This window comes from Dreissena polymorpha, chromosome 6 (genome assembly GCF_020536995.1).
Source record: "Dreissena polymorpha isolate Duluth1 chromosome 6, UMN_Dpol_1.0, whole genome shotgun sequence".
Lineage (NCBI taxonomy): Eukaryota > Metazoa > Mollusca > Bivalvia > Myida > Dreissenidae > Dreissena > Dreissena polymorpha.
The window spans coordinates 75,972,961-75,990,627 of record NC_068360.1 but is presented as its reverse complement, the minus strand read 5'-3'; the positions used below and the strand labels follow the sequence as shown (position 1 = coordinate 75,990,627).

Genomic DNA, 17,667 nt, shown 5'->3' with positions numbered 1-17,667 from the left:
TGTGTCTTTGTTTTTAAATTCTCCGTTGGTGGGAGCGAAACATAATAATCGAAGATGCACTTAACGACCAATACGTTAATCATTAAATGGCATTACTTGGAAAAAAGTATACTGAAGTATTAATCGTTCAAACGATAATGAAAATAAAAAAAAACAAATACATGTTACCAAAAAGTAGTTCTAACATTATCACAAAATTTCTGTTTAATTAAATTAAAAAAAATGTTCTGCTGTAATATATCTCCTTTGCAGTGGTCAGGCCGATGACCAGCGGTAGAAGATGTTATAGATTATGGTCATGGGACTTTTTTGTAGAGATGTCTGATAAACACTTTAAATGTATGACCTATTAATATGTTTACAAAAAGTTTAATAATATATATGCAAAAACGCTTTATATTAGCTTCTGTTGTGATTACATTATTAATTCCCATTTTAATTTATTTAATCTCTTGCTTTCTGTCAAATACGGGTCATTCAAATACAATAGAAAGGCATTACAATACATCGCGATACACCAATATCACTGGGTTATAAGAATGAGGTTGGCAGTCACGTCCGATTTAAATGTGTATATTTTATATAATTAACAAAAGAACCAATTTAATCAAACAGAAATGCAAAGCATGCCTCACGACAGCATTGAATCAGTTTTACGACATTCGGTAAACAGCGAATAAGCAAATTTTATTTATCAAATAGAACACAATGAAAAAGCCAAGTAACACTTATTATATTAAATCTTCATAATAAGCACACAGATTGTCAGTAGGACAACTAGCAAAACTACAAATATAAGTCGATTTTTGGTTTATGTTGTTGAAAACAAACCGATTCTCCAAACATTTCTTGCGATTTAATTAGTTTTACATTCAATGAAATCTGTAACCTTTATAAACTTACACATTCATATACTGTCCTTTATAAACTTACACATTCATATACTGTCCATATACTGAGTTTTGGAAAGGAAGCTTAAGCACTTTTTTATTCATGGAAGTAAATGAAATGATAAACGGGCGGATAAACAGACAGACGGAAACACTGAAATAATGTGCACATTCCCCATATGACCCTATATGCACATACTTAGTCTCAACAACCAAGTTTGCGTACTTGTTTATTCATATCTAAAAGAATATTTTAGTTTTTAAATATGTTTGTGACCATACCAGCGGTAACCATATATACTCTAATTTTTGTCTAAAGAAAACGTGCATGCTCCCCATATCAAAGAGGATAATCACGTGATAGTCAAGATGGCGAAATCAATGCCGAAGCAGATATTTTTCGCCGTTTTATACCATGTATTACTTGTATTATTTGTGTTATGCCACTAACTGTACACGCAATATCAGCAAGAAAGTTACTAGCGTTTATTTCGTATTAATACTCGCTCCATATATCGACTTCACTCCCTGCGAAATTCCCTAACGGGATGACCTAATAACATCTCCAGTAAGAACATATGCGGGGAGTAAAGTCGAGATAAAAAGTGAATTTTAATACGAAATAACGCTAATTACCTGTCGACTGATATTGCTGGAAATTGAGCGTTTTAAATTAAACAAAATTAATAAAGGGTATACAACTGCAATAATATAATGTTATTAATTAGTTGAATTCATATTGGCTTTGCTATTGAGCTGAAGACAGCCGTATTGGCCTGAGGCCGCAGGCCGAAGGACAATACGGCTGTCTGAAGCTCAATAACAAATCCAATATAAATTCAACTAAGTAATGGCAATTTTATTAATTAATTTTATAATATTATTCAGTATAGACGAAAGATTCTTTCTAGACATTACATGATGCAGGAACACAATTTGACAGGTCGCGAAATTATGCAAAATTTACCTGAATAACATTCCAGCCACATTGGATCCACTACCGTTGTTTTTAATACAACTCAGAAAGACAATAAGGATTGAAAACTTACTTATTGCCATTAGGAATTGCATTTGTTATTTATAAATCCTCCATGATTTCGAATTAGTTTTGCTTCCGACGCTTGATAATTGTTGATTATAGGTTATATTACACTAATTCCGATTCCCATAGGGTCCCATTATAAAACTGACAACTTTCACAGCATTTTTCTTGCCTTTCCGACGTATCAATTTTTCCGAAAATGGTATCATTTAAAAGATGGATCTGTCATCTTCCAATAATTGCAATCAAAAACATACCGTCTCGCAACTTCTAAGAAAGTAAATCGCTGTCGAATGAACCCACCGTAGAAAAACGTGTTTCGGAATCCTAATTTCGACAAAAGCCCCACACAATAGAAAACACACCCTCAAAAGTTCATCTTTTAAGTTAGCTTCCAATCCAAGGCATCAAAGTACTCCAGACACATACAGGATATTACAAAGAACCACAAAAGACATGTCTCACATTGTTAAATGGCTTATATTCAAGAAGAGATGAGGAACTCTTTAGAAATAGGCACTACTTTCGAATGGACCACGGAGGGATACACAATGATTTAGTGTAATGTAACCTTTAAGGGAACTCAACTTTGTCCTATCTTTTTCAAACTTTCTCCACATGAGATTTCAACTATTTCCACAATGAATATGCAATTTCAGTGCATTCGGATGGGGGTAAAGGCCTTAAAATGGCCATTTGAAGCGGTGACTAAATTGGCCGCAGTCAAGTCGAAATGCATGATTTTTAGTCTAAGTGACGACAGCTGATTTCGTGTCTCCAATTATTGTTACGCGTAACTTTTATGGCAAAAACTGGTATCATTGCATGCGAAATTCACCAATATATCAGGAAAAGGCCCAAATAAATGTATTGATTGTGAATCAGTGTACTTTTCTTGATGAAATAGGAGACTTTTTTTAAATTTTAAGCACTTTTTTCAATAAAAAAACTCACTGACAGCATATAAAATCATGTTTGTTAAGAAAATTATTATTAAAAGCTTCACTTACAATTTAAACATACACATTGCAATTACAAAAATTAATGCCATTATGATGAGAGGCATAATTTGCAGCTTTCAAGCCGATACAAGCCGGCTACCCAAAATTAACACTTTAAAAGGCGCAAATCGCTCCTTCAACAGCTAACGACACAAAGTGACACTTAATGCGCATTCAGATAGTCTCTCTCATATAAATAAGTCCTGTTAGCGACATTTTATTAAGTATTCTCTTTAAAATCCAGCGTTGAAAGCTTAAGTGTTGCAAAAATGCCCACAGTCACCATGCAAAAGAGCATGTTTGCTAAGGAATTCCTACGCGAGTGGCCACACTAATGTCGTGGCAGGAAAGTCATTTGGGTGTGATTCCACTGTAGTTCAGTGTACATTCATTCCACTACCTGGGGTTGACTATCAGGATCAATTTTCCCAGCTTGGTGAAGTGTTGACCTTTCAGGATATTGATGGATCGTCCACAAGCGCTGCACCACTGCGGCCTCTGTTTAGGACACAGAGTCGGATTGAGGTGTACACAAACCCGCAGTCAGGCAAGGATCATCCAGACCTTTAATAAAATAAAATGTTTAGGCCCCTGAAACTGGCAATTATGTTCAACACTGAGATAAGGAAACACATAGAGGAGACATCATGCCATGGCTTTCTCATTATTGACACGGCAAACTCGAGCAGCTGGGGACTTGGCTCTAAACAAAAACAGGTATGCTCCATCAATGTGAGCAAGATGGCATGTCAGAGTTAAAAAGGGCAAACAAACATACAAAAGAGATATAAAGGAAATTAGAAATTAAATGCCAGAAGTAATTTTAAGTATTGTTTTTCTGTCTGCAAGGGTTGCTGTGGAAAATAGTGCTTAACGCATAGTTCGGCCTGTAGGGGTTCTGCTAGCAAGAACAAATCGAAGTCATATCTGCCCGCGAACTGTAAGCTTGAGATAACCATATCTGATGATGAAGTACTGCTTTAAGAATGCATTCTAATTGTACTTGAACCAGATCGCATTGACAGCACAAGGCTTAAGACCCCAAAAAGTGTGAGGCTTTCAATAGTGCTTACCTGATACCAGACCGCATTGCCCAAGACAGTGACTTTCTCCCGGAACTGCACAGGCTGCATCCGCAGCACAATCCTTAAGCTCAAGCATGGTCTGGCTGACTCTGAAATAGTGAAATTTGAATTTACAGATGCTCATTTGTCTAAAGGTTATGAGTTTATTGCCTATCTTATTAAAAGCAAACACAATGACATGCTTAAGAAGACATGTGCATTTCTGAAAAGACATACAGCTGCCCGATACTTGACTAGGAAAAGGCGCTATGGTCTTCACTCTGAAATTCATTACTCTAAGGGCTTAACAGAACAAAAGCCAGATCTTACAGCTAAATGGCCCCACCTACAGCTAAATATGCTTTATTGGTTAAAAATTAAGTTATTTGTCTGAAGAACTAGAGCTATTAACTCATCAGCTATGTTGCTCCACTGGCCGCAATTCTGTAAACATAGTGTATATATGGAAATAACTAGTCTTCCACATGCACCGCACCACCACGTCCACTGTAAATACACAGCTAAGTTAGTACTTTAACGAACAAACTGAAATTCATGTATTAATTAAACAATCAGTATGATGACTCACATTGAAATCATGTCCAGTGCACCAGTCAGAGCAAGACAGCTAGCGGATTGTTGACCATCTACGGCTCAAGGACAAACGGTCAGGCCTACAAACAAAGAGAAAAATGGCATAAATGGGTTGCACGCATGTAATTTGGCATATTTTTCATCTTGCTCTCCACATGAAACTTCAATCTATGAACATAATAATATTTACATTTAAGATTTGTTGGAACTGTTACCCTTACGTGTCCATAACAGGTCCCCCACCCATCCGGAACAGTCCAAAACCACCTAAAACATCCATTTAAACCAAAATATTGACATCTCTCATCTATTTTAGCACCCAAATCATCAAAACATTCATTAAAATTCATTTTCTACTTGTCTCGCTTGCAGACGAATCCATGTGACCTTGACATTGCAGTAAATGTGCTTTTTAAAGGTTATATCACACTAATTCCGATTCCCATAGGGTCCCATTATAAAACTGACAACTTTCACAGCATTTTTCTTGCCTTTCCGACGTATCAATTTTTCCGAACCTGGTATCATTTTAAAGATGGATCTGTCATCTTCCAATAATTGCAATCAAAAACATACCGTCTCGCAACTTCTAAGAAAGTAAATCGCTGTCGAATGAACCCACCGTAGAAAAACGTGTTTCGGAATCCTAATTTCGACAAAAGCCCCACACAATAGAAAACACACCCTCAAAAGTTCATCTTTTAAGTTAGCTTCCAATCCAAGGCATCAAAGTACTCCAGACACATACAGTATATTACAAATAACCACAAAAGACATGTCTCACATTGTTAAATGGCTTATATGCAAGAAGAGAAAAGGAACTCTTTAGCAATAGGCACTACTTTCGAATGGACCACGGAGGGATACACAATGATTTAGTGTAATGTAACCTTTAAGGCAGCTCAACTTTGTCCTATCTTTTTCAAACTTTCTCCACATGAGATTTCAACTATTTCCACAATGAATATGCAATTTCAGTGCATTCGGATGGGGGTAAAGGCCTTAAAATGGCCATTTTAAGCGGTGACTAAATTGGCCGCAGTCAAGTCGGAATGCATGATTTTTAGTCTAAGAGACGACAGCTGATTTCGTGTCTCCAATTATTGTTACGCGTAACTTTTATGGCAAAAACTGGTATCATTGCATGCGAAATTCACCAATATAACAGGAAAAGGCCCAAATAAACGTATTGATTGTGAATCAGTGTAATTTTCTTGATGAAATAGGAGACTTTTTTATTTTAAGTACTTTTTTCAATAAAAAAACTCACTCACAGCATATAAAATCATGTTTTTGAAGAAAATTATTATTAAAAGCTTCACTTACAATCTAAACATACACATTGCAATCACAAAAATTAATGTCATTATGATGAGAGGCATAATTTGCAGCTTTCAAGCCGATACAAGCCGGCTACCCAAAATTAACACTTTAAAAGGCGCAAATCGCTCCTTCAACAGCTTACGACACAAAGTGACACTTAATGCGCATCCAGATAGTCTCTCTCATATAAATAAGTCCTGTTAGCGACATTTTATTAAGTATTCTCTTTAAAATCCAGTGTTGAAAGCTTAAGTGTTGCAAAAATGACCACAGTAACCATGCAAAAGAGCATGTTTGCTAAGGAATTCCTACGCGAGTGGCCACACTAATGTCGTGGCAGGAAAGTCATTTGGGTGTGATTCCACTGTAGTTCAGTGTACATTCATTCCACTACCTGGGGATGACTATCAGGATCAATTTTCCCAGCTTGGTGAAGTGTTGACCTTTCAGGATGTTGATGGATCGTCCACAAGCGCTGCACCACTGCGGCCTCTGTTCAGGACACAGAGTCGGATTGAGGTGTTCACAAACCCGCAGTCAGGCAAGGATCATCCAGACCTTTAATAAAATAAAATGTTTAGGCCCCTGAAACTGGCAATTATGTTCAACACTGAGATAAGGAAACACATAGAGGAGACATCATGCCATGGCTTTCTCATTATTGACACGGCAAACTCGAGCAGCGGGGGACTTGGCTCTAAACAAAAACAGGTATGCTCCATCAATGTGAGCAAGATGGCATGTCAGAGTTAAAAAGGGCAAACAAACATACAAAAGAGATATAAAGGAAATTAGAAATTAAATGCCAGAAGTAATTTTAAGTATTGTTTTTCTGTCTGCAAGGGTTGCTGTGGAAAATAGTGCTTAACGCATAGTTTGGCCTGTAGGGGTTCTGCTAGCAAGAACAAATCGAAGTCATATCTGCCCGCGAACTGTAAGCTTGAGATAACCATATCTGATGATGAAGTACTGCTTTAAGAATGCATTCTAATTGTACTTGAACCAGATCGCATTGACAGCACAAGCCTTAAGACCCCCAAAAAGTGTGAGGCTTTCAATAGTGCTTACCTGATACCAGACCGCATTGCCCAAGACAGTGACTTTCTCCCGGAACTGCACAGGCTGCATCCGCAGCACAATCCTTAAGCTCAATCATGGTCTGGCTGACTCTGAAATAGTGAAATCTGAATTTACAGATGCTCATTTGTCTAAAGGTTATGAGTTTATTGCCTATCTTATTAAAAGCAAACACAATGACATGCTTAAGAAGACATGTGCATTTCTGAAAAGACATACAGCTGCCCGATACTTGACTAGGAAAAGGCGCTATGGTCTTCACTCTGAAATTCATTACTCTAAGGGCTTAACAGAACAAAAGCCAGATCTTACAGCTAAATGGCCCCACCTACAGCTAAATATGCTTTATAGGTTGAAAATAAAGTTTTTTGTCTGAAGAACTAGTGCTATTAACTCATCAGCTATGTTGCTCCACTGGCCGCAATTCTGTAAACATAGTGTATATATGGAAATAACTAGTCTACCACATGCACCGCACCACCACGTTCACTGTAAATACACAGCTAAGTTAGTACTTTAACGAACAAACTGAAATTCATGTATTAATTAAACAATCAGTATGATGACTCACATTGAAATCATGTCCAGTGCACCAGTCAGAGCAAGACAGCTAGCGGATTGTTGACCATCTACGGTTCAAGGACAAACGGTCAGGCCTACAAACAAAGAGAGAAATGGCATAAATGGGTTGCACGCATGTAATTTGACATATTTTTCATCTTGCTCTCCACATGAAACTTCAATCTATGAACATAATAATATTTACATTTAAGATTTGTTGGAACTGTTACCCTTTCTTGTCCATACCAGGTCCCCCACCCATCCGGAACAGTCCAAAACCACCTAAAACATCCATTTGGACCAAAATATTGACATCTCTCATCTATTTTAGCACCTAAATCATCAAAACATTCATTAAAATTCATTTTCTACTTGTCTCGCTTGCAGACGAATCCATGTGACCTTGACATTGCAGTAAATGTGCTTTTTAAAGGTTATATCACACTAATTCCGATTCCCGTAGGGTCCCATTATAAAACTGACAACTTTCACAGCATTTTTCTTGCCTTTCCGACGTATCATTTTTTCCGAACCTGGTATCATTTTAAAGATGGATCTGTCATCTTCCAATAATTGCAATCAAAAACATACCGTCTCGCATTTTCTAAGAAAGTAAATCGCTGTCGAATGAACCCATCGTAGAAAAACGTGTTTCGGAATCCTAATTTCGACAAAAGCCCCACACAATAGAAAACACACCCTCAAAAGTCTATCTTTTAAGTTAGCTTCCAATCCAGGGCATCAAAGTACTCCAGACACATACAGGATATTACAAATAACCACAAAAGACATGTCTCACATTGTTAAATGGCTTATATTCAAGAAGAGAAAAGGAACTCTTTAGAAATAGGCACTACTTTCGAATGGACCACGGAGGGATACACAATGATTTAGTGTAATGTAACCTATAGCGTTGTTATTTATGTACTCTCAAATATTGAACCTTACTGTTGTGGTTACACTGCACTATTCTTATAAGCGAAACCTTGAGCTAAAATATTAGGGGCTGAGTACTTTAAGTATATTTTTAAAGGTTTAGACTTGTTGCACCTAAACTTAGCATACAACTTCAAAACGGCGTCCACAATCGTCGAAATTTTAGAATCTCATATAAGGCCGAGTTTTTCCTGGTTTCTGATTGGCTGATTCTCGTATTGGCCGACCTTTTTCCGTATTGGCCGTGTTTTTTCCATATTTGCCGCCTTTTTCTCGTATAAGGCGAGTTTCTAGATTATTGGCGAGGCTCAACTTGTATTAGGCGAACAAATTGAACACATTCTCGTCTAATATTATAAAGTTAATTAATAATAATTAGTTTAGCACACAATCGTCATATTACTTTCTTAAAGTACATACTCCTTTCATACATGTATTAAAGATTGTGTTAAATACATACTTTAGTGTATATGCTATATGATATATATGCTTAAACTTCCATAGTGTTTATACCTTTATCTTTGGTTGGTGAACTAAGATACATAATAAGCTTTAAACAATTCATTTACTTACATTATCACAAGGATTAAAATAATATGCGAATAAACATCAATCAAATGCCCATCACATATGAAAAATCCTGAATAAAGTTGACATGTTTGTTCGAAGAATTTTACGTATGTAATGCTTTGCGTTGATATGCATATGTATTGCGTCAATTATATCAGCAGCAAATATTGTTAAAGAAGTAGCAATACGTTATAATTAACTTGATACAGTTTAATTATCAAATAACATATATGCATACATGAATGATATGTTTGTATATACTAAAACTTCCCAATACATTTTTTAAATAAGTAGTTTACATGGAACAAATGACTTTGTTGTGAACTTATGATTACATTGAGCTGGTCATGAACAACAACTCCTATTGCATCTAAGTATTCACACGCTTACATTGTTTTTCCTTTTACTTGGCATACATATATTTAACATTGAATACGTATTTAATATGCACGCACACAGTTGTGTATGTGAATATTTATAATTATTATTTATTATATAGACTTATATACACCCTACACAGCTGCTGATTTTCTCATTGATCAAAGACTACTCTTATTGGTAAACATAATAATATACTGACACGTGACATTACTTTATGTAAAATAGTATGCATTAAAGGGGCATTTTCACGTTTTGGTTTATTTGACAAAATTAAAAAAAGTTATTTTCGTTTTAGTTTTGATATTTGTGAGGAAACAGTAATACTGAAGATGTACCATCTTCTAAAATATCCATTATATGCATCTTTTGACGATTTAAAAACCTGAAAATTATAAAGCGTTGCAACGCGAAACGATTGAATAATTTGGGGAGTTCTATAGTTGTCGTTATATTTTTTGATACTACAAGGATTGCTTATATAAATAATACATACATTACTCATTGAATGAGGACGGATTGCCGAGTGGTCAAAGCGGTAACATTTTACTCCAGGACTCCAGGGGTCAGTGGTTCGATCCCAGTTGAGGGTAACTTTTTTGTCTTTTTTTTATTGTATTCTTGTTGTTGTTTTTTACTGGAGCTTTTAAGATCCAATGTTTACATTTATCAATATAGAGCATTTAATGTTAAACTTCATTACATGACAAAATCCGTGACAAGGCCCCTTTAAAAACGATGTACATATGTATAGACAAAGTAGGGTCAGGGTTATAAAATAGTTTCTAAAATCCCCCTGGTCTGACAAACAATATTTAGTTTGTTATTTATACTCAGCCCCACGAATTAACCGTAACTGGGCATATACAAAAACACCAAAATGCTAGCCGATAAAATAAGGTGTTCGAATGCGTCAAATACATTATACATATACGTGTAAACTATGAAATGTTGCTCATCAAAAGCCTCAGGCTTAGTGAAACGCTCTCTAGTCCGTTTCCTGGGCCTATTTCCAGTAATTGGTGCTTTTTGGGGATATCTCAAGAACGTTCCCACAGTGGGGATCGAACCAATGACCCCCCGGTCGCTAGGCGGACACCATATCCTTTACACCACGACGACCTCCATGTTGCTCTTACATGCATGAAGAAAGATTCAACTCGGTCACGGCAGCAGCCTGTCGTTTATTGCAAAATGCAAATCGCACAAGCATTATGAGTGTTGTGTTCTTTCCAATATGTGTTGGTTAGGCTGGTAATTTCATTTCACCATTCATTTTTTTTAAACGCCATTCTTTAAGAATCTTAAGAGAAAGACATTCCGGTCGGTTCGCTTTAACGCCGGAGCGTTGTTGTATTAGTTAGATAGATTTACATCTTAAAACATTCTCACATATGTTACGTACTCATTTAGAGCCTTTATGAAAGTAAGGTGTTATTGTTTTGATACATCAAAAGAGAGTTTATAAGCTTATTTATTTTAGGACAGTTGTTACTTTTTTTTAGCGACAATGGTGTTTTGCTACTTATCTTTAATTTGCTCAAAAATCCTCAACAATTTGTATAACATGTGGGCATACCATATCTATGTATGTCATTCTTGTTTGGTGTCTACGCCTGATTTACAAGCTATTGTTTTGGAAAACTCGTCAGTATAACTTTGCACAATTCAGGAATGCCAGAATAAGCTCATGTTTCTTTCATGCCTTGAGGCTCCTATTTGCAGATTCTTCCGGACAAAAGTGTTAAATGAAGTTAGAAGAAAGATACGAACATATCACAAATATATCACATGAAGTGTGTAAAGAACTGTTGTTTATCTGGGCTTATAGCACATGTATGAATACAAAGGGACATATGAAAGAAACATCCGGAGCAGTATCGATTACAGTATCGAATACTTTTAATAAATATTAAAAGGTATTCATGTTACTTCTACTTAGTTTTTTCATTGAAATTACTTACCCAAAAACGCAGAATGACAAGCGTATTTTGCAATTTCCGTGACAGCGTACAAAAACAAAAAGAATCACAAACATGTGGTACTAAAAAGTTAAAAAAAGGACGATTTGTATCAACGCAATTATTTGAAAAATATTCTCTGAAATATATGTTATAGATAAATAATAAATTGTTGCATATGCGAAATTTTCAAGAATGTTTGAAATGCACAGTTCTTAATTTTCGTATTCAATTAAATGCTATATCTTACAATCAATTATGATCAAAAGCGGCCGCGGGCTGCATCAACAGTTGAATATGAGTATTTTTAGTAAAATGACGCGTGTTTTCAGCCATAACATACCTCTTCTAGCGTCTTGTGAAATTTTCCGGCGCAGTTATTTTACTCAGTCTCGTATAACGCCATCCTTGCGTTTGAAGCTATCAAATGCTACGCAGTCGATTTAAATCTTGTATATTCAATTTTTTAAATGTTAATTACAAGTAAAATATATAATGCGAAATGCATTACAATAAAAACTATTTGCCGTTAAATGTGTATTGCTTATTAACATTGAATGTATATTGTTATTAGTTTCCAGTATTTTCTGCAAAACACACGTACATTATGAATCAATTTAGATAAATGAAACAATATGTGCAAGCGTACAACAGAAAGAACTGCATATACGTTTAATTTTATGATCATTTATCAAACATGATCGTTTCCCTAATTTAATCTGGAACTATGTGACTTGCAATATGCATGGGAGGCGAGTGACTGCTTACTTAGCCTGCATTTTTTACTTATCGAGAGGAGCAATAAAATAACATCTTAACATGCATACGTTTGTTCGATCGCTTCTTTAAATTCGAATTAATGGTACACTACTTATACATTTACGATTAAAAATAGTTTGTTTGAGTTAGTTTTAACGAGCTGAAATTGTCCAATCAAAACAAAGTTTTAAATCGTAAGTATGACACACACATAAAATAATAAAAGCCTTAATAAAACAGAACGTTAGAGAGCCCGTTTTTTCGCACACCAATTTTTATGGGGGTGGATTTGTGCGTTAACGAGCATATCGACTAACTTGCGATTACCAAAATACTATGTTGTATTTCATTGTGTCGGTTGTAATTGGCCGTAGCACATATACGTTAAACATGCTGATCACAACTCTAACGGAATCCCGCTTAATTGTCGACGAATTAAACTTTTTTCTTTATCATGAAGACATATACCTATACACATTTATATTAAACGAAAAATAAAATATAAAATATTTGAATCAAGATAAAAATGTTTCCCAACCTGTTGTAGCCATGACGTAATCTTGTGTTCCTAACGCGACGAGTAGGAGTCAAACAATCGTCATGGGTAGCCGAAACTTGAACTCGGCCATGCTTTCACTTTAGCTGTTCAACCGTCCGCTTTCTACAAAATAAAGTTATGTGGATTAACCAAGTCTTTTAATAGCATCGCATATTGTTTTTGATGTAAAAGGCAAATAACGCCCTGGTATTTTCTCATTCCAAAACGGCGCTTTCCATTAAAACTCTGTCACTTCGCACTGGCGTCTTCATAACGACCCAAGCATTCAGGTGTGGACAAAAAAGTAACAATATAAACGCCAATGTGTTTTCCTTACAAAAAACATATACCGTAATAAATTGATCCCGCTGTCTGTTGTTTTTTTTTCGCGTGTACGCGGCATTCCAATTACGTCCTTAAGCGTAAGTACTGCACTTATGCTGCAATTCATCAGCCTTTACACGGCGATCATCGGCGAATTCATGTCGTCCACTTAACATTATTGGCAAGCCTTCAACACCTCAACTGCAACCTTGACATATGCGCTGATAATGTTCTACGACCATACAGCGTCCGCACTGCATGTATTATGTAAACGTTTGAATTCACTGGATCTTTGTCATTGCTAAATAATTTGGGTCTTGGTCGGAATATAGTAGTCAGGATATCGGCGACATTTCCTGAGAAAGGCAAATTGTCAAACACACACTCTACTGGCAGTATCAGACATCCAAAAAGCCCATTCAATGCATAAAGAAGAGCTTTCAGGAGCGACCAGACCGAGCAGAACAAAAAACCACAAGTTTGTAAATTTTAGCAGAATGAAAGAGCACTTGACAAGAACGTTGATAAATTTACGTTTATGTATTGCTTGATTTTCAAAGCTTCCTCCAAATCGATACTTTGTGACGTAAAGCGTAAAGGGGACCTTAATACTTTCTTTGCATTTCTTTTACATCTCTTCTGCGACCTTGGTGTTTGCTCTGCGTTGCTTCTATGTTTATGGCGTTCTCATTGCGACCATGCCCATAATCTTGTACGAAGTTTCCTTTGTCTAAAGTTGTCGCCTTAAGTCGCCACCTAAGGCGTTCTTTTATTCAGGACAATTTGGCTCGATCCTGACTCAGAGTCTCATTTTTTAAATATTTATTTTTATTTGCGTATAGTAAGTAGCAATAGAAACGCGATACAACGAATCACGATACAAAAAAATGACGGGCTGAGGTTGTCGGTGTGTAAAATTACCCAATACTATTTTAATAAAAAATGTTCCTTATCTGGAGACTTAAAAAATCAATTCGTCAAGGTTTATTAAGTTCACATACTCATGCTAAGAAACTGGACAGTCGGTTAAGTTTGAATTAAGGCACGGTCTGCAAAAAGTTTCGATACGTCATTCCGAAGAAACGGCTTCAATACGACTCCATTCCGTTTTGTATAGCCTTTATGAAAACTAAACAAATTGTGTATGGCAAATCTTTGCAATAATTTATGCAGTGGATTTGTGCAAAGCAATTTTTTAGAATGGTCACTTTAGTTACCAGTATGCTACGTTCCGACTATCGCGATAGACGCCACAATTGCAAAGATTAAACACGTATTGTCATATCCTGCAATGATTCGTGTCAATCGTATTAAGCGTGGACACATGTTGCACGGTTTAACCGACCTCCCCGCAAAAAAATTCTGGAAACAGCATAGCTGCATCAAATATCTTCCTTCATAATAAACCACGAGATGATAGCCAATCTACATGGTACAATAATTTTACAATTGTTATTTTAACTTTTGTATAAAGGTAATTTATCATGTATAAAGAATCTAAACTTATACACTTTTTTAAATATAAAAGAAAATGATATTACTTTTCGTAATAAAATGCTTAAACGAAAAAATTCAATCCTACAAAATCTGGTTGGATTTTCTTTTGATGGCAGATATTGTAAGTGAGAGCTTGGAACGACAACTCTGCTAGAGATTGTGTTTGAACTGTTAAAAAGAATGTGTGCTATCAACTCCGCTGAACTGTTAATTGGGATCGTCGTTACAAATCGTATCATATCGTAATGTAGCGTAACCAAGACTAAATAGCACACATAATCGTTTTTCGTACTACACACAGTGGAAATTGCAGTCGATCGTTTGCAAGAAAGATGTCACGTTCTGCTTCGATTAGTACAAATCCCAAAAATTAAAAAAGTCGAAAGCCAAAACGGGCCGTTTGTTTTTCGTATTCGGGACAAGAATTGCCTATTAGGATAAAATACTTCTAACAGTATTTTTACATTCTTACAAAATTCATACCAGTCACAATAGACCAAGCTTGTATTTATAATAAAAAGCTAAGAGGGTAAATTGATTTTGTTGCACAGACTTACATTACAAATATATTGGGTTTTTTATTTTGTTTGTCTTTGTAACTTATAGAAGGAAATGAACAAGACAAATATATGTTAACTTTTATGTGACCGCTCATACCATTATAATTTCACCGTACGCAGAGTGAAAGTTTGCTGTTATTTCATGTGTTTATATGGTAATTTAAAATTCAAATATAATGTGCAATAAACGATTGAGCGTTTAAAGTCTCGAGTTTCAAAACGTCATAAATACGGCACTACAAAATGTACAAAATGACAAAGCCGAGAGCTCATTTGTCCGCGAGGCTCCATGGCGATAGATGGCAAATGTTTAAACTCAGTTAAAATGACTGGTATGGCAACTGTGTTTACAAGAATTAACGAATGTCGATTTAGGCATATTGAAGTCAAGTGACTTAATCAAGTGTGCCTTGATTCTTAAAGAGTACGTCCAAACGACATACGGAATATCCTGCGAAATATGTCCAAACACTCGACTTGCTCCGTAATGATGCTTTTAGCGGTAAGTTCCTGGTGTTCCATGAAAAAAATTAAAACAAATTGCGAGGGAAATGTAGACGAAGCTTGCATATCTTAGTGTGACCATCAGCGGGCGTCTGATTACGATTCCTGTGTTTGCCAACGTAGCCATGGATGAACCTCAAGGCAAGCTGATTGTTAAGGGTTGTGATCAGGTCTATTTTGTGGCCGGTTTGGCAATTTCTATTCACTTATGTCCGAGTGTTCAGCTGGCGTTTACAGTCATGAAAAACGCCGGAATTTCAAACGCCGAAATGAGTAGACATACGTTTAGCGGCTGTATTGGTTTGAAGTCTAATGATCGATACATGCTTAACATATCATACTTAAGAAACATACCAAATAACTGTCCCCCATCGGATCTCCAAACAAATGCATCCAGGGTATATACGGTCTGTATAGATTCATATTTTAGACTGCGAAATTTTTCGTCGTCTTCAAAATTGGTTGATTTGATTTGCTTTTTAATAGTTGTATTCGTAATTTTATACATTCTTATATTTATATGAATGTTTGTCTATAAATGTTCTTGGGTGTAAGTACATGCCTTACAAATGGCTAAAACCCCAAATCCTGGGTAAAGACTATTATCAACAACAGCTAGAATCAGTGTTATATGTTTTGACGTGTTGTGTCTTTTTCCTGAATTTTCGCATAGGCAGTTGGCACCTTCATTAAAATGCATCGGATGGTATCATGAATTTATCTGATTACGTTTTTGTGAGTTTCATTATTCTGATATATTTCTATGGCTTTGTAAATTGAAAAACCACACACGCGTGCGTGATAGCCTCTATTGCTCCTAGCTTTGACGTGAACAATGCGAGGCATATTGATGAAGTATGTTCCTTCATTTTTTGCTGTACCCATACACAACTCGATGAAATATTTGTTAGTCGGAATATCTCGCATTCATAGGAATATAATATGTTATATAAACCATAAAGCGTCGTTATAAACACATCTGAAGGCATGATCATAAGTTAAGTTTGTATGATTACATTTGTACATTCATAGTTAATCAAGTTGTCATAGATGTTTTCATGAAAATGACCCAAAACATATTATTTTGAGTTCAAAGGCTTGAATGGGGGCGAGGCTAGTTTTAATCCCATGACATACATTAAATAAACTTCGTAGAGGACCTTAACATGATGCTCAACGTCGAATTTTCGTGGTTTTAGACAAGATTATTACATGTGTTTCCTTTATACGGCTTTGATAAACTGGTGAACCCCGGGGAGGGTACAGCGAGGCCCGAGGGGCATTATTTGAACAAACGGTTTAGGGGACTTAAATACGAGGTAACACTACAAAAATGTCGGCCTTACGATCAAAGATGATTCAGCTTCATTTTGCTCTCCATTTGTGTCCCCATGACTAAATTAATCAAAGTTACAGGTCGATTGATTGTGTTTATAGATGCCCCTTCTGAAACATTTGTATAACGTATTTTGGCAAATCTGTCCAACAGTTTAGAAGGAGTTGTATTTTGAAGAAATAAGTTCACGGACACTCGCACGTCATGCCCAGAAGAAGGACATCACAGAATATAACAGTAGGTCACTATGAGCACGTTGTGCTCAGATGGGCTAATAAACAGAACTTTATACAGCAACAGATAAAGGCGATTATATTTTCTAAAAAGGATCTTGATATACTGCTGATTTAGTGATGAACGTGTTGTGCCACTAAGTCTATGTATGTTGTTAGCTTTTACAGCTTATCAATTAGTTGGAGCCGATTTCTTTACTAGTGGTTTTGTTCCATGTAAGGTTTGATAAATATTATATGTGTGTTTGTGTTTTAACCCACGTTTGTTTCATCTGCTTTCTTCTTTTATTGCATGTGTTGGTAATTTATTATATCCCTTTTTAGAATTATCCTCTCTTTTATTATACATATGTGTTTAAGTGAGGTTGTGTAAGTTCATGTTTATGACTCCATTTAAGAAGAATTTCCATTCGATATCTAAACTAACCGCCTCTCATCTTGTAGGTGATATAAATTTCGAAAGATACTCGGTACTGTTTTAATTACGTTATACATAAACTGCGGAGGTCTGGGCACGCG

General features: G+C 35.9%; 1 long non-coding RNA gene across 1 annotated transcript; it reads right to left on the bottom strand.

Moving 5' to 3' along the window:
• Positions 1 to 3,059: 3,059 nt before the first annotated feature.
• LOC127833619 (uncharacterized) lies at positions 3,060 to 7,704 on the bottom strand. Its single transcript, XR_008027503.1, has 6 exons — positions 7,563 to 7,704; positions 6,983 to 7,083; positions 6,309 to 6,472; positions 4,587 to 4,671; positions 4,007 to 4,107; positions 3,060 to 3,497 (listed from the first exon to the last, which is right to left on the bottom strand). It is a non-coding gene; the product is annotated as an uncharacterized LOC127833619 (long non-coding RNA).
• Between the last annotated feature and the right edge of the window lie 9,963 nt (positions 7,705 to 17,667).